The sequence below is a fragment of the Amblyomma americanum genome, chromosome 2 (assembly GCF_052857255.1).
Source record: "Amblyomma americanum isolate KBUSLIRL-KWMA chromosome 2, ASM5285725v1, whole genome shotgun sequence".
NCBI lineage: Eukaryota > Metazoa > Arthropoda > Arachnida > Ixodida > Ixodidae > Amblyomma > Amblyomma americanum.
The window spans coordinates 55,032,475-55,051,642 of record NC_135498.1 but is presented as its reverse complement, the minus strand read 5'-3'; the positions used below and the strand labels follow the sequence as shown (position 1 = coordinate 55,051,642).

At 44.9% G+C, this 19,168-nt stretch overlaps 1 pseudogene across 1 annotated transcript in view; it reads right to left on the bottom strand.

Moving 5' to 3' along the window:
- LOC144121280 (uncharacterized) overlaps positions 1-19,168 on the bottom strand; it is a 100,274-nt pseudogene that overhangs the window by 27,429 nt on the left and 53,677 nt on the right. The window contains exon 4 of the transcript XR_013312585.1: positions 3,809-3,979. The product of XR_013312585.1 is annotated as an uncharacterized LOC144121280 (transcript). The remainder of the gene's footprint in view (positions 1-3,808; positions 3,980-19,168) is intronic.

Below are 19,168 nucleotides of genomic sequence, written 5' to 3'. Positions count from 1 at the left end.
CCGCTCAGTAACGCTCTCTGCGCGCCTTCTGAGCATTGCGAAAGAAAAAAATAAATCACTATTTTGGATGTCGTTCAGTGCTCTAGTTTCCTCGAAAACTTGTTTGTTTTCACTCCTGGTTGCCGGTACTGCCCTTTCTCGTGCCATCAGCACCGTTTACAGATGTTCGCTCAAGGCCTGGTAAGCCTTGAAGGCTGGCTGGCGTTGGTTGGTCGCACTGCGTTCTTTCGGGCCGGGCGTGGTGTTCCCGATTCGCTGAGGACGCTGCTAGCGTGTTACCCACGAATTGCGCTCGACAGAAGTAAACCCTCAAGAGCGTGAAACGGTAGTGGTTGCGATTGGTCGCGAACCGACTGGCCCTACCCGAAGCAAACCGCGAGTACTCGTCACAAAATTCGGTGCATGTTCTAAAAAACGGCACTGCGCGTAAGCAATCGCGCCCGCGCGCGGTAAAATAAAAAAAAATCAACAGCGGGGAACGAATCCCGGAGAGTGCGTAACTTTGCGTGCGCTCGACTACTGATCCGGTGTTCCCGGGTTCGAACCCGACCGCGGCGGCTGCGTTTTTATGGAGGAAAAACGCTAAGGCGCCCGTGTGCTGTGCGATGTCAGTGCACGCTAAAGATCCCCAGGTGGTCGAAATTATTCCGGAGCCCTCCACTACGGCGCCTCTTTACTCCTTTCTTCTTTCACTCTCTCCTTTATCCCTTCCCTTACGGCGCGGTTCAGGTGTCGAAAGATATATAGGAGACAGATACTGTGCCATTTCCTTTCCCCCTAAAACCAATTATTATTATTATTGCTGCCCTTTCCACTCAGCTCGCCGGCGCGGTGCCAAAGTAAACATAGCCACGCGCGGCGTCGATTTCTCAAGAATGTCTGAGTAGTTTCTACTCATCGTCGACGGAGAGGGCGTGACCGCTACTCCCACACGCTCTAAGGGTGTCTGGGAGTGCACGGAAATGTGCGCGAAGTGGTGACAGTACTACACAAAGGATAAATAAAGGATACGCTTGCGCTGTACTTATTTACTGTTTCAGTAACTCGTGGATTCTTGAGACAACTTTACTCATGGACAAGTAAACGTTTGAGCAAGCTTTGTGCTTCTTGGTGTCTTTTTATTTAAGAAGTTGCACAGCTGCCAACACGTTGCAGGTTGCTTAGCTGGCGACCCAATCAGCGGTTCTTTCGACAGGCATCCAGTAACATTGCGCACTGACATAAGTGAGAAAAGCCTTTTAGTCACGGGAATGAGCAGGGCTCAAACAGGTGGAGAGATAGACGAAACGATGGAGGAAAATGATCACTCCCATGCAATTGATGCTGTCGCCACCGATTTACGCAAAACCAATTTTAGACATCATACTAAGTACCTCACACCACGTTTTTGTTTCTTGCTAACAAAAATGCCGGATGAGGATTGAATACTTGCTCCCATAACTTCCAAGAGCCTAAATTAAGAAGAACGGAAGGAGCCTGTGTTATGACGAAGAGAACCCCCTGCCTCTCAGAAAAACATACAAATGAAATAAGCGCCAGCGACACAGTGGAAAAAAAAGAGAGACAATAACTCGGGCTGATTACAATACAATGGAACACATGCTTGTGCTGTTAGTAAAATGTGAACGCTAATTCAATAAAAGAAGAATAAGATGGTATGCAATTAGTCTTTCAGTGCGTTTCTGTAAGTTTTGTTGCTATTGTTCGAGGCTTACCAGAACCGTCGCTGATTGGGCGGGCAATCTTGAGACTTTATCGCGCAGATCTTGGACAGAAACAGCCTATTCATATTCATGAGCGGTAGAATAATTTGATTCTCCGCCACCTAGAAGGCAGGAACCAGCAGCGCTACGAACGTTTGGCTATCGGGCTTCGAAAAAAAGAAAAAGAAAGGTACAAGCGAAATGAGACAAGCAGAACAAAAGTATGTGGCGCTGACTGGCGGACTCTCTAATAGGGGAGCCCGCTGGTTTTTGTAGGAAGTACAACAAGCTCCTTTATCGTGCTTTACCAGCGTCGCTTATCCTTTGTTGCACGAGAAAAGGGAGGGACTAGGGCCAGGCTCAAATTAAATATTCCCTTTGCAGTTGCTGTCTACCTCGTTTCTCCCTAATTCGGCTGAAACGCGCACGCGGCGGCCACTTTAAATTCAGTGGAGGGCCTTATTTAAGTAGTGGCGTAATAAATTAAAGCTGACGGGAACCGTACAATTGTGTCACAAAGGTGACCTGTGTTTTCTACTGCGTCTTTTAGTTTAATATTTGAATTTAGGTTTTTAAAAATGAGACTGCATAATTAGGCGTTTATGGTTTGAATGGAAAGCATTTCTTTTCTTGAAACACAGCGCTTAGGAAGCTTGAGAAAATTATGGGACTCCAACTGTTTGACAGAAAAAACACTCCTCCTACTTTTGGTTGTAAGTAGCGCCGCGGTTAGACAGGCAATAAAATAAGTGTGAGAGAGAGAAAGAGACGAACTCCCAGCTCATAAGCTCCAGCTGGCCTTAACGCATCTTAAATCTGCTGCGCTAAGCTTGCTTGCTTTTCCTCATGCGATGTTTTTGTGTAACTGGAAAAACAAACTAGGTGGTGCGAAATCAGCCCTGAGATCCACTGTTATCACAGCGTTTAGAGGAACAAAAATTATAAACTCGTGCAAAATACGTTGCAAGTTTACTTGCAGGTGATTTTATAAACGGTTTAGTTATTTTTGGAATGAAAGAATGCAGATTGTGAAAATAATTGTTACTTTAAAATCAGAAGCAGTTCATTGAAAAATTCGCAGCAATAATGAGGTGACTAATAGTGACGTCATCTCCACGACCCCTCTTCCCTTTCCCTTCTCCCTCAACCCGCCCATCAAACAAGCACAGCAAGCATGTACTGCCAGAGAACCCGACAGTACACATTAAGATTTAGATATCACAGCTTCAATTTTTTTTTACATTTAGGAGGCAGCTTGCTCTGTCGTGTTATTTGCAGTTATTTCGCTTAAAAAAAAAGATATTGCAGGCAGATAGACGTTAACAGTGCATTCACGTTCTTTCGAACAGCTTACATTCTCTTGTTCGATGTTTTAAATTCGAAGTGTTTTTTTCTCTGGTTAAAAAGGAGTCCGCATAACATCTAGTTCGCATATTTACAAAACGAAGTTTAGTTAATAAGAAAGTTTAAAAATTTAACTTATCTGGAGCAAGCCACTTGTTCTGCGCAGTCGTAGGTTGTCAGGAATCTCAAAACTGTGCTACCAAACTTGTAGAAAGTAAAGTACTGCGCTTAATAAAATACCCTACACACTCCTACCAAAGCGAGCAAGACGACTTTTTTCGTCACTGTGTTGGGAAGCTCCAAAACAAGGCTGAATTTGCGAAACCCTCACTGTGAATGGAGGGAGCAAGAGTCACGTTCAACGAAGAAACAAGCTCCTCTGTCCTGAGAATCATGTTCTACTCAGGCCAGAGCCACATATCAAGGCTACCATTCAGCCTCAGGTGGCCGCGAAGAAGAATGCGTGTTTTTGAATAGGATGTCAGACCAGAGACACTAAACACGTATTCGAGATAGACAGTCATTTTAAAGTTAAAGTGCTGCTCAGGAACGAGTGTTTGAAACCTTGCTGGAGGCATGATAGCACTTGTCGAAGTGGCTGTCTGGCATGTGCCCCTTATGTCTCAGCGGAGAGTTCTGGGTGCCTAAGGAAAACAGGGCTAGTGGAACTTTCAGCCACAGAAATCGCCTGCCTCTCGCTCCAAGCGAAATCGCACATGTGTCTGATCAGGAAGGCTCTAAAGAAGACCGAGAAAACTCACCGTCCGTGCCATTAATCCCCGGTCGGCCGGGAATACCAGGCGTGCCGTGGTGTCCGTCGCGTCCAGGAACGCCGTCGACACCGTCCCTCCCCGGGACACCGTCCAGGCCGGGCTCACCCGGAAGTCCGTCTCGGCCGTCCAGCCCCCCAGCACCCGGTGCTCCCGGCTCACCTGCGCAAGGTCAACAACACATCGTCATCAGCCTACCTCCTTCTACTGCATGGGACGGTCTAGCTCTCCCACTCATCTTAATGCGATTTCCCGCGTCCAGCACTTGTTGCCAGTAGTATGCTGAAAGCTGTACGTTTAGAACTTACAAGATGTCAAAATCAAAGTTCCGTAGCTTTCATGATTATCCATATTTCGATTTAATATCTTTTCATTTGAAAGCGAAGCACAGAAGGACATTGCAAAATCCACCGGACCGATGTGATAGGCTCACCAGTCACATCCTAACAGCTCTTTAGTCGAAATATTCACAAGGAGTCGAAACTCAAGAGGACGTGCATCGCAAGCACGCAGCTGGGGAGCGCGGAGAAGCGTATGATTGAGGATACGAGTTGCTAGGCTGGCAACGCATCACCAGCAACGCGGCCGCGAGTGAACTGGAAGCAGGAACCATAAAAAAATTTGGGACAGCCGCCGGACCTCTCCGTCGGGTCACAGCGTAAAAGAGGGAGAAGAGAAAGGTAAAATAGGTTTGGCACACGGGAAAGCTTAATAATATTGTTGCGCATTGGTATCCATTAACAGCCCCTTAACACTGGAGGCGCAACGTGCTTAAACAGCTACGTTGGCGTCGTCATCATCATCACACGTCATTGCTCTGGGCCATAACGGTGTCCCACTGATCTGAAACTAGCCCAATCCTCAGCAGTCATGGCCACTCGATTACAAGTGTCCCTACGCCATACTTCCACATCAGCCTGTCCTGCCAAGGGTTGGGTTTTTATACCGCTGGAATTCGACATCTTACACTGATATATAACTTGTTGTTTTTCTGGCCTGCATGATACGCCTGCTGTGCATAAAAGCTCCCGGGCCGACGGTGCGAGCAAGAAATGTTAGGGATCACTCACTCTCCAGTGTTTTCTGCTTTTTTTGCGCGTTATCTCCAGGTCACGGCTTCGACATACTGACGCGTCGGGCGTGTCACAATAGACAAGTATCCAAGAAGTCTTGAGTTGAGAATTTGGCCTGACGTTGCCCTTGATGTCAAAAGATTAGCAGCGTTCGAGTATGAATTGCATTCGAATGAAATCATTGTGATGTAGTTGTACGAAAATCCCTCTCGATTATTTTTTCAGAACGTTTCGGACAAAGACGCGGGTTCGATCCCGGCCGCGGCGGTCGACTTTCGATGGAGGCGAAATTCTGAAGGCCCGTGTACTGTGCGATGTCAGTGCATGTTCAAGAACCCTAGGTGGTCGGAATTCCCGGAGCCGTTTACTACGGCGTCTCTCATAGCCTGAGTCGCTTTGGGACGTTAAACCACCGTAAATCGTAAACCGTAAAGTTTTCGGACAGTGCCAAGTAGTTTTTCCCTCCCCTCCCTGTTAATTTCCTGTGCGATGTCAGTGAACGTTAACAGACTCCAGATAATCAAAATTATGCGGATTCCTGAAGTACGGCGGACCACGCAGCCTGATTCGCTTGGGGGCGTTAAATCCCATAAATCCAAACCCCATCAAGCCAAACAGCATTTATTTTTATTTTTCACAGCATTAGCTGTCCTTAACTCGTCCCACAAAATTGTAGCGTCGGTGGCGTCGTTCACACAGCGTAGAGCCGAGCACACGTGTTAAAAATGTGTCGCCAACCTAAGAGCCCAGCATCTCACACCCACAACCTCCAAAACCTCCCGGCACACACGCATACAAGGTGGGTGCTTAACCCATAGAAACTCGCTGCGAAGGCCCAGCGGTTACAGCGTTACCTATTCCTAGCAGTTTCCTCACCTTTGCGCCGTCGACGTTGGCGTCTACAAGGCCGCCGCCGGGAAACCATGGGGAAAAACTACACCTTCGGGAATCCACCGCTAAAAATGCACTTTCGACATAAGAGCTAAGTGTCTCCCAAATACGAGGCGAATGCGCTATCCACTATGCTGCCGCTGCGGTGTCCTAGCCGAGTGTTAGAGCACCTAATCTAGTATATAAATTGTAACATATCTAAAGTCCCTCGCGACCACAAACATGTAAGCGCCCACGAATTTTTTGGTTAAAACTCAATAGAAAGTGCCTAATGCTGCTCATTTCCCTGTACAGAGCGTGAACTTCATAAAGGTGAAATGTCACGGATTGTGAAGGAAATACAGTGACGTTCGCACGGCCACAATTGCATTGTTCTGCAATTGACTGGTGTCAGGTGGTGGCGCGAAGTGAAAAGACGCTGTAGTGGAGGGCTCCGGAATAATTTTGACCACCTGGGGATCTTTAACGTGCACTGACATCGCGCAGCACACGGGCGCCTTTGAGTTTCGCCTCCATCGAAACACGGCCGCCGCGGTCGGGTTCGAACCCGGGAACTCCGGATCAGTAGCCGAGCGCCCTAACCACTGAACCACCGCGGCGGGTGAATATTCGCGTTTAATTGGAGTATTACGCAGTTACAAGAACGCACTTTTCCGTATTTGCCCGCATTTCTGTTTATGCGTCGTGGAGGTCGAGCCCGAAATTCGGAAAAAGGAGAAAAAAAACAAAGTTAGAATGACGCGTTGGTCGACCAACGGAAGCTCCGAGCCACAAACACCGATCTACACATAGTTCCTATCCGGAGACGTCGCATTTGCGTACCGTGCGCGGATTGGACGCATTGTCTCGATTAAACGCGATAGGATACGTGTTGCTTGAAGGCATCGTAATGGTCTTCATTTCGTTCTCTGAAAGTTCAGCAGACTCTCTCAGCGTTCGCAGCGTCACCGGTGCCGCACGCTAAAGCAGTAATCTGCTGCCCGTGCACGGAAAGCGTAGCGCTACTGTCGTACGCGAGAAGGCGCTCTCGCTGTTTTCGGCGCTGTGACTATCTGATTAACTTTTCTACGACACTAGACTCGTGCAATTTTCTGGCGGCTTCGCGCAAAACAACCACCAGTTTAAATGTTGCCGAAAACGGCCACTGATGTTCGCGAGGCATGACTCGCCACTCGGTTTGGCGAATGGTAGAAGTTCGTTTTTACGATGAGCCGTCTAAAGCGCGCGGTCAATGGGGTGACGGTGCGGCGGGACTCCTTTTATCTTCGTGTCGGACTTATCTGGTGATGTGTTGTGCGGTTCTATTAAAATAGGAAAGGCGCGTGGAAGCAATTTGTTGAGGTACTTTTGTTCGGAAACTTGTACTCGTGTTTTCGTATATTGCGGCTGCGTTGCCCACATTAAATTGCCGCTCTTTTGTGTTTTTATCCTTTAAGCGCCCACAAACTCGATCGCTCCGTAAGCTTGGTCGCGTTACATGAGGGTAAATAGTTATATTTAACGGAAATTTGATCAGTGTGCCAGCGAGAGGAGAAAGGATGAACTAAAAGGCGAGAACTAATTTATGTAACTGTATTTAGAGACTAAATACTTTATTTATCTATTATGTTTGGTTTCTGGTTTCTGGGGTTTAACGTCCCAAAGCGACTCGGCTATGAGAGACGCCGTAGTGAAGGGCTCCGGAAATATCGACCACCTGGGGTTCTTTAACGTGCACGGACATCGCACAGTACACGGGCCTCTAGAATTTCGCCTCCATCGAAATTCGACCGCCGCGGCCGGGATCGAACCCGCGTATTTCGGGCCGGCAGCCGAGCGCCGTAACCACTCAGCCACCGCGGCGGCTTTATCTATTATGTATTTCTCCACTACAGCACCTTTGCTGAAACAGAGCGTCGAATTGGGGACAGCCTAAAAGCACCCGAGTATGAGGTGACCTAGGTGCCTGCATAACTCAAACGAGACGGCGCCACACACAGTGACGAGCGGATTGTCTGTAAAGTGTTGATGAAGTGCCCGATGCCCGATGGTGCAGTTGCCACCTGCCACGGTGGGCATGACGTCAGTAGGTCACATGGCCGGCCGCGTGGCACCTGCCATGACATCTGTCACGTGACTGCACTGACGCTGCCCTCTTGAAAACCTAGCGTAGTGAAGCTCTCGCTTCACAAATTGAACCAGTGGAGATTACACACCAAAAACTACAGAAGCAGTCTATGAGGACCTGCAGAGGCTCTACTATGCACACAGTTAACAACGATAAACAGCACACGGCTGCATTCACAATTCCTTTTTTTTTCTTTGCATCATCGCAATACTGATACCCGTGTATCTACCACGGGTGCCCGGGATGTACAAACGGAAGATTTCTGCGCATTAACACCGTTCGTTTGATTATAGGCCGTACTCCCACTACGTGTGTATAGAGCTGCTCCAGACTTCCTGATCAGCATGCAGTTCATTGGTAGTTATAAAAAGTAATAACGAGCGTTCGATACATTTCATTTGCAAACTTCGTTCCAGATGGTTAAGATAGCACCTGCCTAAATGGGGGGAGGGATCGTGGAAGGCGTTCGTCACGCAAATATCGCCCATTTTTTTAATTTTTAAGGGTGCTCAAGGTACATCTTAACAAACTCTGAGAGTTGGACAGTAGTGTGCTGAATGAAAAAGAAAACATCACCACTTGAAGTTTTGTTCGTTCCAACCTAATTTTTGTGTGTGCTAAATTATTGATTTTGCTTCTGACTGCTGCCGGACGCCCAAATCAACTCACCGCGCACAAGCGCCGCCGCAAACACCGCCGCAAACGCGACAGAGCACGGCTCTTTGCACACAAGGAAATTTCAGCACTATAGTCGAAAGTGTTTAAACACGCAGATAATAAATCGGCAAACCGCACAAAAACCTAGCTTTTAAAAGGTGGGACTGCGCGAATAAGTCAATGACAGGAGACATAGGAACGAAAACGGCACCACGAGCGCAGACTTCCAACTGTTTATTGATGAACGGAAGCCCATGCCATATAGGCGCGGAACCCAGGTGAAAGCCAGATAAAAAAAAAGCACGTGGGCCATCGGACATCATTTCGCAAGAGCTTCAAACATCATTTCGCTAAAGTGACTGTTACCCTCGAATCTTGTTTTCTTTTTTTCTAATGTGCATTGGTTTGAAGCTCTGAACGAAATGATTTCTGATCGCCCATGTGTTTTTATCTGGCCTTCACCAATGATGCGATTTTGTTTCTTGAGTTATGTTTGTTCCAGTATAGAGAAGAAAAAAGTATGATCAATGTGTGCTATCTAATATGCACACATGTGCAAATTGACACAGGTGGTTGCGCGCCTGGGTTCCGCGCTTGTATAGCATGTGCTCGCATTAACAATAGCTGGAAGTCTGCGCTCATGGCGTCGTTTTCGTTCCTGAATGCCTCCTGTCGTTGTCCTATTCGCGCTGTCTTACCTTTTAGTGCAATGAAACAACCAGCCTGCAAGAACGTTTTACTACAAAAACCTAGCCTCAGCCTAAAATCTGCAGGTTATATGAATGTCACCGTGTTTATTCATTTAGTCACGGAGCGCTATACGTTCTCGACTCCGAGTCTAAAACGCGCGCCTCAGCACTTTTTCTCTCTCGACTCTCTCTCTCTCCTGCATATCATGGGAGAGGGTACCGAGACAACGAACGAGACAAGTGCGCAGCAAGGATCTCCCGCCGCAGTAAGGGCGGAAGCTACACCGCCCCAAATCTTTTATGTTTGTCAACAAGAGAAAAAAAGCGCAAACGAATACAGCACCATATATTCGGGAAGGTAAAGTATAGAAAAGTAGGAAAGATTTTTCATCCCGACTTGGTGGTGAAAAAAAGAAACACAAAGAGGCGACGGCGCCGAGCCAGTCTGGAATATGGGGCACGTAAGCCCCGGGACGCGTCGTCAGCATTGGATGTCCCACGTGTCCCCAAGGCCTCCCCTAGCAAACGTGGTGTTCAGGTATGTTGCCGTCTTATCCTGCCTTGAAATTTTTGTCCTTTTCAGAAGCTCTTGTGATGATTCTAGAATTTTGTTGACGTTCTGCAATTTGTCGACGAAGAGAAAAAAAACAGTTGATAAAGAAAGTTAAAGTTCATACATTGTCTATTTTATGTGTCGTGTGTACAGGACTACAGCGCTGCATCAGACGCCACTAGCAATAATTGAAAAGTATATTCCCCAGTGCAGGGTAGCCAACCGGAACCCCCTTCTGGTTAACATCCCTGCCTTTCCCTCCTCCTCTTTTTCTATCTATCTTTGTGACTCCTTTATGCACGCCCCGTTTCCAGACATTTTTCCGATAATTAGAGTATTGATGGTCGGACATTATTCGTGGAGAAAAAAATCTTAACATGCCTTGCGACCGCATGTTTTGGCATTGATTGGCGTGTCTTTCATTCGTTGTCTCAGCAGGGTTTCTTTAAATCAGCTGAAAGAAAAATTGCCGCCATAGCAATTGCAAGTTTATTCAAGAGCGCGTCAGCCAACATGCGAATACGGATAAATGCTTACAAAGTGCTTGGCAAAAAACGCTCTCATGCCAGAGAAAACATAGCCATATACCAGACACTGCACAGATCAAAGTCAAATAATGGCATCACTATATACATTGATTCAAAGAGTTTAAAAGATACTGGAGCATGTTTTTATATCGGAGGCCTTTGGAATCCTTGTGCGCTACTTAAATTATTCTAAAGCGCATTATTTTTCTTCTTCCACGCATTTCATGCTTTGAACAATTTTGCATTAGGCGTGTGAGTTTTAAAAAAATACCACCGTTCACTTTTCAGTTGTCTCAGCGAGCAGTCGAGCATTTTCAGTCGACTCCGCGTTCTCAAGAATTACGAGGCATAGAAAATCGTGCTGTCAGTGAAAGATCGCAGCGCAAGTTTTCGCTCCACGTAACCATGAATCTGTGTGGCTGACATAATTACCTCCCATCTATATTTCAACTTCATTTCTTTATCTTGCCCTTTCCCCTTAGATGTGGTCGAAGGATAGAGCCACGTTTCTTCCAGCAGACATTTCCTCTTTTCTTACAGTTAATTATATATGGTTCAGGGTGGATGTCATAACTGCTTTATTGTCTCGCTTCCTAACGCACCGTAATCGAACTTGTGGCTTCCTGAGCCGTTTGAGGAGCGGATGCCTAAGGGAGAGAAGGAATGTCACAAATAGGAGGAAAACTTAAAAACCTACCTCACAATTATATAAAGAAAAATTAATTGTTTTATTAGCTCCTGACACCCAAGCCTCAACTTTTTTTTTTGCTGCTCTAAACTGCCTCACTGTTACTCCGTTGGCTCGTAGGTTAGGTTGCTCATACACAGCAAAAGCTATAATTAAATTTAGGCTCATTCTACAGTGACTGTGACAAATTTAAGCTTCTTACATAGCTACGGATTGCCCCAATATGCCGCATAGGGCATGTGCCGTAAATAGATAAGAAGTAATGGCAATTGCTGATATTCACGCTAAACGAGTATCCTTAAATAGCTGAAACACTGGTTACTGCCACCTCGGCGTAGCGACTCACACGAACACTCAGGAATTTTTCTCCTAGATGAAAACTAAAGCTAGTGCTGGGCCGATTGACTTGGTTTCTGTTTCCACTACGCTTCTTAACCTTCACCCTTGAGGTTGGAAACATGAGTACTCGGATGATCGCTGATTAAAATGTTCTGTAACTCTTCATCCAACGCATTGTTTTGAAGCAGCTGCACTGACGAGTCTTTTAAGTCCGAATTTGCCAAGTCGTATTAATGTGCTACATTTACTGTATTATTGCTGTTAGATTACATGGCTGTGCGTTAGTAGCAACCAAGACGGGCGCGGCCCCGTCGGGCAGGTCTGCTGCCTTTTTCGCGTTCCCCAAGGCATTTCTTTAAAGAAATGTCTTGAATAAAGAGAAGAAAAATGTAACCCCTCTTGCTCGGAGCCAGTAAAAACTCTCTCTCTTAGTGCCGCCTTTCATATCGCATCGGCGTAGATTTTGCCAAAGTCGCAAAAAAAACTCAAGCCAAGAAAAATAAAAAGAAGCAAGCAAGATTCATTTATCGTAACTCTTTCATCCGCTATGTTTTATTCTCCTTCCAAGCCCTGAATCTTCCTGAATTCTGCGCGTATCGCAACTGCAGCGAAGGATTATGAGATGGGTATTCACTTCCATATTTACTTTGGTAACTGCATCCGTCTCGTTGGTGCACACAGAAACTGAACTTATAAAAATATTGGCTGCTGCGCGGTGGGTCTAGCCACATCAAAGTCTTATGAAAGATGTTTTTGACAGCACATGCCGTCTTATCGCCTGGCTCATGGTGATATGAAACTGTTAATTCTGGTTTTCCTTTTAAAAAGGCTGTCTTTAGTAAATTTGGTTTTGGGAATAAATCAATGCCCAGGCACGTTGGTACTTCATTCAGTAGTACTTTTCAAAGCTGCCTTTTATAATTGAGCGTTCTCCGCGATATTTAATCGAAAATCTCACGAGACTTTCGAAGGGCTCAACGTTGGAACCCCTCAGTGCGTCCTGATAAGAGCTTTGTTCGGGTTGGAAGATTTTGACGACGGCTTCCGACGGCGCGCAATAGTTTCCAGGATGCTGTCACTAAGATTTTTTTTTTGTATCCACCGCGCAAATCTTACAACGTCTAGATTCATTTACGACGGGAGGAACTTCTTCTGAGCTAGGGCATTACTTTCTTCTTTGGTTGCGTATGCTTTTAATATATTTATAACACTGACACATCTTTGCTGACTGAAAAGGAAGCAATAAAGATTGAAGTTCGGAAAAATGCAAGAATATTTTATGAACTTGCATGACAGCATTGTTTCGCCGAGGCTTTCTTTCAGTGCTGCAGCCGCTAAAATTATCTTCATTAGATCGCGGCGAATGAACATACTGCGGCCTCTATAAGTTTAAAGGCGCTTCGACTACTGTACTACAACCCCTCCCTAGCGTATGCAATTTCTCATACACGTTTTTTGCGTTCATCATTCGTTTGGACTGTGGCTTGCACGAAAAATCGATTCCTGAAGATTAATACTCTTGCAAACCTCAAGTTAATAAATAGTTCTAAAAAATTAATATTTCCTCATTTGTGGAGCTAACATACAATTCCAAAAATACATGTTTTTTTTTTTTTGCAGTGCCGCAGAAATTTAACTTTTGCAAGCCCAGGAAATCTGTACAAAGGGTTCAAGTGTGCACGGCTGCCACAACGTGCCCAGTTGTAACATTGAGAACCACTGTGCGAAATTTGAATTTTCTGTGCTCATCGAAAACAGTTGGTGCGAGCACTGGGAACATTCTATAGATCAGAATCTTTCGGGACTCTTGTTTTGTAAAAAAAAAAAACAAGTTTAGGCTATCTTCTGGGATACGTGGTGTCTTCAACTGGCGGCGAACAGATGACGCTAGTTGCCGTGGTCCAGGAAAGTGGGCATGGTCAGATCATAAATTCGACAGTTGCGCTCTCTGAAAGGCAGTGAGATTAAATCAGAAAACTTCCGTGAGTAGGATCGCCACGACTGGCGTAGGGCAAGGCTAAGCTCAGATTTTCATGATGGTGGCTTTGCTTTGCAGTGCACGCAACGAAGCTTGTGGTGATAACGACATTGAAAAATGTTGAGCTTGATGATGAAAATTTCGGTAATTAATAATTACTTGATTCAACTACGAGTCTGTCGAGAACCAAAAGAAGCTCACACTGCTGTCAAATTCGCAGCTATCGGTTTAATACAAATAGTACTCAAAATAACACTATACCGAGCTCTCACAATAAATGAACGGCGAAATTTCCAGAAACTTCTGTACTTTCTCCTGAACTTTGTGGCAAGAATACTTAACGCCTCCTCTCTAAGGCCGCTTCTTTTCACTCACCCATTACATTCATCTTCCCTTTTGTCCCGTACGACTAGTGGAGGATGGCCAAAAGGGACTTCCTGTCCTTTATGCCCCTGTGTTCGCGTCTTCAGACTCCCGTGAGATTGTCTCAACCGCGCCTGTAAAGGTTGTTTCGCGTCACACATATAACTTCAGCAAAGATGCACGTTTGAAAGGAAATATCAACCGATTCTACTGTCGACCTTAGGGGGTATTTTGAGGCTTTTTACAACGAAAACTGCAATAACTTTTTCAATCCATTTATTAGAAGATATTAAGGAGGCACAACGGCAGCCGTATAAAGCTTTGCATAAAAAGAGATAATCTGGAAGAGGAAGGGAGGGATGTTAACCAGAAGGGTGTTCAGGTCGGCTGCCCTGCTCAAGGGAAGATGGATGTGGGGATTATTTACATGTTTATTTATTTATTTATTTATTTAGAACATACTGCAGGCCTAGAGTAGGCCCAAGCAGGAGGGGCGAGTACATAATATATGCAAAAAAGAACAGGTTTAGCAAAATTGAAAAAAATGTTAAATACAAGTTGTAACACAAAATACAGCAATAAATACAAGGCTCAGATGCAAAATACAAAAAGTGAACGCAGAAACGGCTCTGAAATTAATGCTGTGAAGAAAACATTGAGTCAAAAGAATCAGCTCTGGTTAAGAGATCTGGCGAACACCTGTTCCACTCCTCAATGGTGCGTGGAAAAAATGAGTATTTAAAGGCGTTAATCCTAGCACTGTAAGGGGTTAATGATTGTGCATGATGATTTCGTGTTTGGCGCGTAGTGTTAGGTTTAAGGAAGGGGTCTGCATTCATAGACAGTTTATGGTTTTTTAGTAAGAAAAGTAGTTTCAGTCTTTGAATTTTCCGGCGCAGCTGTAATGTTTCAATACCGTGAGTTTGCATGAGGGTCGTTGGTGAGTCAGTTACACGATACTTTGAAAAAATAAAACGGACGGCTTTGCGTTGAATCATTTCAAGGGCCTCGATGTTACGTTTAGTGTAGGGATCCCAGACGGTGCACGCATATTCTAGTGATGGCCTTATTATTGAAAAGTAGGTTAATTTTTTAAGTTCAGGTGGGGCAAGTTTTAGTTTATGTCTAAGAAAGCAGAGTTTACGAAAGGCTGAGGAGCATACGTTTGATACATGTTTTTTCCAGCTAAGGTTTTTCGTTATTGTAACTCCTAGATACTTGTACTCGCTGACTTCGGTCAGAAGGTGAGATGAAATATTGTAAGGAAATGAGAAGGAAGCCTTTTTGTTAGTTATCGTCATGTATACTGTTTTCTCTAAATTTAGCTTCATGTCCCATTTATTACACCATGTATGTATGTTCTGAAGATTGGAGTTTAGTAAAACTTGATCATCTTGGCAAGTAATTTGGTGAAATAAAACGCAGTCATCTGCAAATAATCTAATTTGAACAGGGGTAGTTATAACGTTAGTAATGTCATTGATATATATCAAAAAGAGGAGAGGTCCGAGGACGCTTCCCTGTGGGACGCCTGAAGTTACCGGCAGGTGGTTTGAATAGCAATCATCAATACAAACAAATTGTGTGCGGTGAGAAAGGTATGAGGAAATCCAACGAATTATGAAATTAGGAACACCAATACGTTCAAGTTTGTAAATTAGTTTGGCATAAGAAATAACATCAAAGGCTTTGCTGAAGTCTAAAAAAATAACATCCATTTGACCAGCGCTATTTAGTACACTTGCAAAAGTATGAATGACGGAAGTTAGCTGAGTGACAGTGGAAAAGCCTTTTCGAAACCCGTGCTGATGGGGGGTAAGTACCTTGTTATCGTTTAGAAATGTAGTTATGTAGTTAGCTATGATATGCTCAGCAAGTTTGCAACATGTGGAAGTTATTGATATGGGACGATAATTAGCAATCAAGGCAGGATCACCCTTTTTCAGCACGGGCACAATCCGCGCTTTCCTCCAGTCGGAAGGAATGTTTCCTGTTTCAAATGATTTGCGGAAAATAACAACCAGGAACTCTGTGATGGCTTCTGCATAACGGCGCAAAAAAATATTTGGTATCCCGTCAGGTCCAGCGGACGCTTTAGTTTTGAGGTTGAGTAGCATGGAGAATACGCCAGATGAAGAAACAATGTCGGGGGTCGTGTTGGGAGACATGGTACTGGGTTGAACAAATAAACCATGATGGGAAAACACACTCTGAAAATACTTATTGAATGCCTCAGAGATTTGCGATTTATCAGCAAGCTGGACACCTTGACATGAAATGCGCGTAATTGTTTTTTCTTTTTCGATAAAAATTTCCAGAACTTATGTGGTGAGTCACGAAGAAAATTTGGCAGGCTATACTGAAAGTAATTTTGTTTAGCCTGGCGCAAAGCGCTTGTGAAGTTAGCCTGATGTATTTTAACTATATTTCGACAGGCACCCCCACGCTTCAGACGTTTGATTTTTCTTTTCAAATGTATTATTTCTCGCGTGATCCAAGGAGTTTTTTTACATGTTTTCATTGTTCTATTAGGAATGTAGTTATTAATGCAGAACGTACAGATTTCTTTAAATTTATTCCAGAGTTCATCAACATTAGTTCCTCGAAACATGTCAAGGTGTAAGCTGAAGTAGTCTAACACACTTTCATCATTAGCTCTGGAGAAGTTTTTCACGGAAATAATTTTTGCAGGTTCACTGTCGACATTTTGTTGAATGGGACAAGTAAAACCCACCATGCAATGATCAGATAACCCAGTTTCAACTGAAACAGTAAAACGTTCTGTTTCTTGGCTGAGAAAGACGAGGTCGAGAATAGATGCAGCTTCACCGTGTATGCGCGTTGGGTGCTTAACTCCCTTTTGCAAATTATGAATAAGCATAATATCACACATGTATGAAGCATTTATGTCATTGTTTGTACTAGGGAAGGGACTATTCCAGTCAATATTTGGGAGATTAAAATCACCGACAAGATATATTTTATCACGGCGAAATTTAGACATGTGATCGGCCAGATCACATAAATATTGAGGTGGTGAATCAGGTGGTCTGTATACAGCAAGAAGCACAAACGATCTACCCCCGTACGACAGTTTTAAGGTCACACTTTCATGGTTAGCTATTTGCTGCAACGTGTGTGCCTCCACATAACGCGTTACACATAACGCGTTATGTGGACACCATCGCCATGTACCTCAAAGCCAGAATTAGGCATTTACTGACCCAGGTAGCCAGTTGTGCGCTTTTCCTTTTCTCAAAGCCAGCGGAGGGTTTTGACTCCGTAGGTTTTAGGACAAGAAAAGGCGCATAACTGCTTCATTTTTCTAGGTGGACACCACCGCCACCTGAAAGCGCGAATAATTAATTGATCCTGGAGTCACTGGATGAGTTTTCAGTACAGTGTTCCTTTTCACAGCGCCACCAGGCTTGGAATAAATATGGCTGCCGCAGCCTATAAAAGCAAACACTATAATTTGGAAGGACTTTTCATAGAGCGGTGGGCTTCCAAAGCCTCTGAGCTATCGTCTAGGACCCGTATACATGCGCAAGATGTGGCTTCAATGAGTTACAAAAATAATTGCCTCCCGTTTATTCTGAGTGTCCGTTCACGTTATTTACGAAGTGAGCGATGCCAACTACTCAGAACTTTAAGCTGTCACATATAACGACGCTGTGGCGACGGATACACAGCGAACACAGATGCGATTGCAGTGCTGGGAACGTCAGTCAAGGCCAGCCATGAAGCTTCGAAATCAGGTGGCGAGGAGAGGAGGTTTGTTGTACTCGGAAAACTTATCCATTGAGTGCACTGACCCAGTCAGCCAGCTACGCGCCTTTCCTTTTCTCAAAACTTGCTGAGGGTTTAGACTGCAAACTAGACTATTTGCTTCGTGCAAGTAGGTCCTAGAGTCCGTGAAGTGTACCGGGAACACGATCTAACCAAAGATCGCAAGCAAAAGAAGGCCGAGTATGATCGTGAGCGTATAGACGCGAAAGCGGGCCTGTGAGGCGCCCAGTCAGTCAGTATGAGCATGAGAACGTGACTGCATGTCGCATTAAGCAACCGTAACCAATCGGCTTATTCTAAATGACCTGAAATATCATCGTTTTTTTTTCATGATTTAGCTATACCCGCATCAAGGCGCTTTGTTTAGTTTGCAAATTCTCATTTTGTCAACACGGACTTGCTTTAAGAAATTATCCATGTCTTTGGAGGCAAAAACCCTGTCAGCCGATTACCTGTTGTATCATAGTGGCTGGCTTTGGCCAAAACCTGTGTACTTAAACCGTGATATCCTCACGCTTCGTGAGCCTTGCAAATTTCTGGCACTCAGCCCTGCTATTACCAGGTGTGGTGATATCGAAAATCAACAAAGATATAAAATGTGGCGGCAGACAAAACATCGGAGGACACTTGCGCCTTATTTCACTTATTAGCTTTATGTATTTTTCACTTGTCTTCATCTTTTGTGGAATTTTACACCCTTCCTTATAATATAGCAGCAGGCCCCAACCGATCTTCTTACGCGCGATATAAACAAGCTTTTCATATAATTAGGCGAATAAGTGCATGTCCTACTTTTTCCCTTAGGCATAAGGTCGCATTTAAGCAGGCGGTGGTTTAAAAGCGGAAATACTAAAGCGGAAGACAAGTAAGGACAGCCATCAATCAATGACAAAGACTTATGAACGCTCACTTTCTGCAGCCTGCTGCTGTCTATCGGCGCTGTTTGCGCAAGGACTTCGCACCAAACCTTTCCATGCGTCCGCGCTGGCGGACATTAAAAGGATACAGACACAGAGTCGGACACAAGGAATCAAAGCTCGGAATGAATTGCACAGAATGAATGGCGCTACCCCCTGATTTGGGCTGCGTTGTCGCACACACTCGTCAGAGCCCACCGCTGGTTGTTGCCGTACGCGGAGGCGATGTTTGCAAACTCTGCCGAGGCTCGCCGATAGGCCTCTCCTTCTGGTACTTCGTGTGGGCGTGCAATTTTCGAGAGTGCTGGTGAAGGTCCGGCCACCGTGCGCCGACGACGAGTAGCCTGCAAAGGCTCAGCGCACACAGTTCGCCTCCGAACCCTTGCTTGACGTTTGTATAATAACGAGGCCGGGCAGGCGCGCTCCGAAAATGTTCAAATAGGGCTGCGTTTGTCAACTATTTTATGCTCCTGACTATTAAGTGTTCAACAAAGAGATGGAGCTTGAAACACGGCATTTTGTTCTTCAGTAGCTGGACATTTTAGCCTAATTATGAAGCATGTACTGGGAAATGAAAAGAAATTTTGGAGCTGTGAAGGTTTTTTTTGTTTTTTCGTTAACTAATTTCAATTTTCTGAAAACACGATTTCTCTTTCTTTCTCTGGGTCGTACTTGCTCTAATCTGATTTCATTATTTGTATTGATGCTCAGTCGGAACTATTCCCCGGCGTCGTGAAAAGCATTACGACTCAACCTCCTTCTTAGAACCTGAAATTAGGT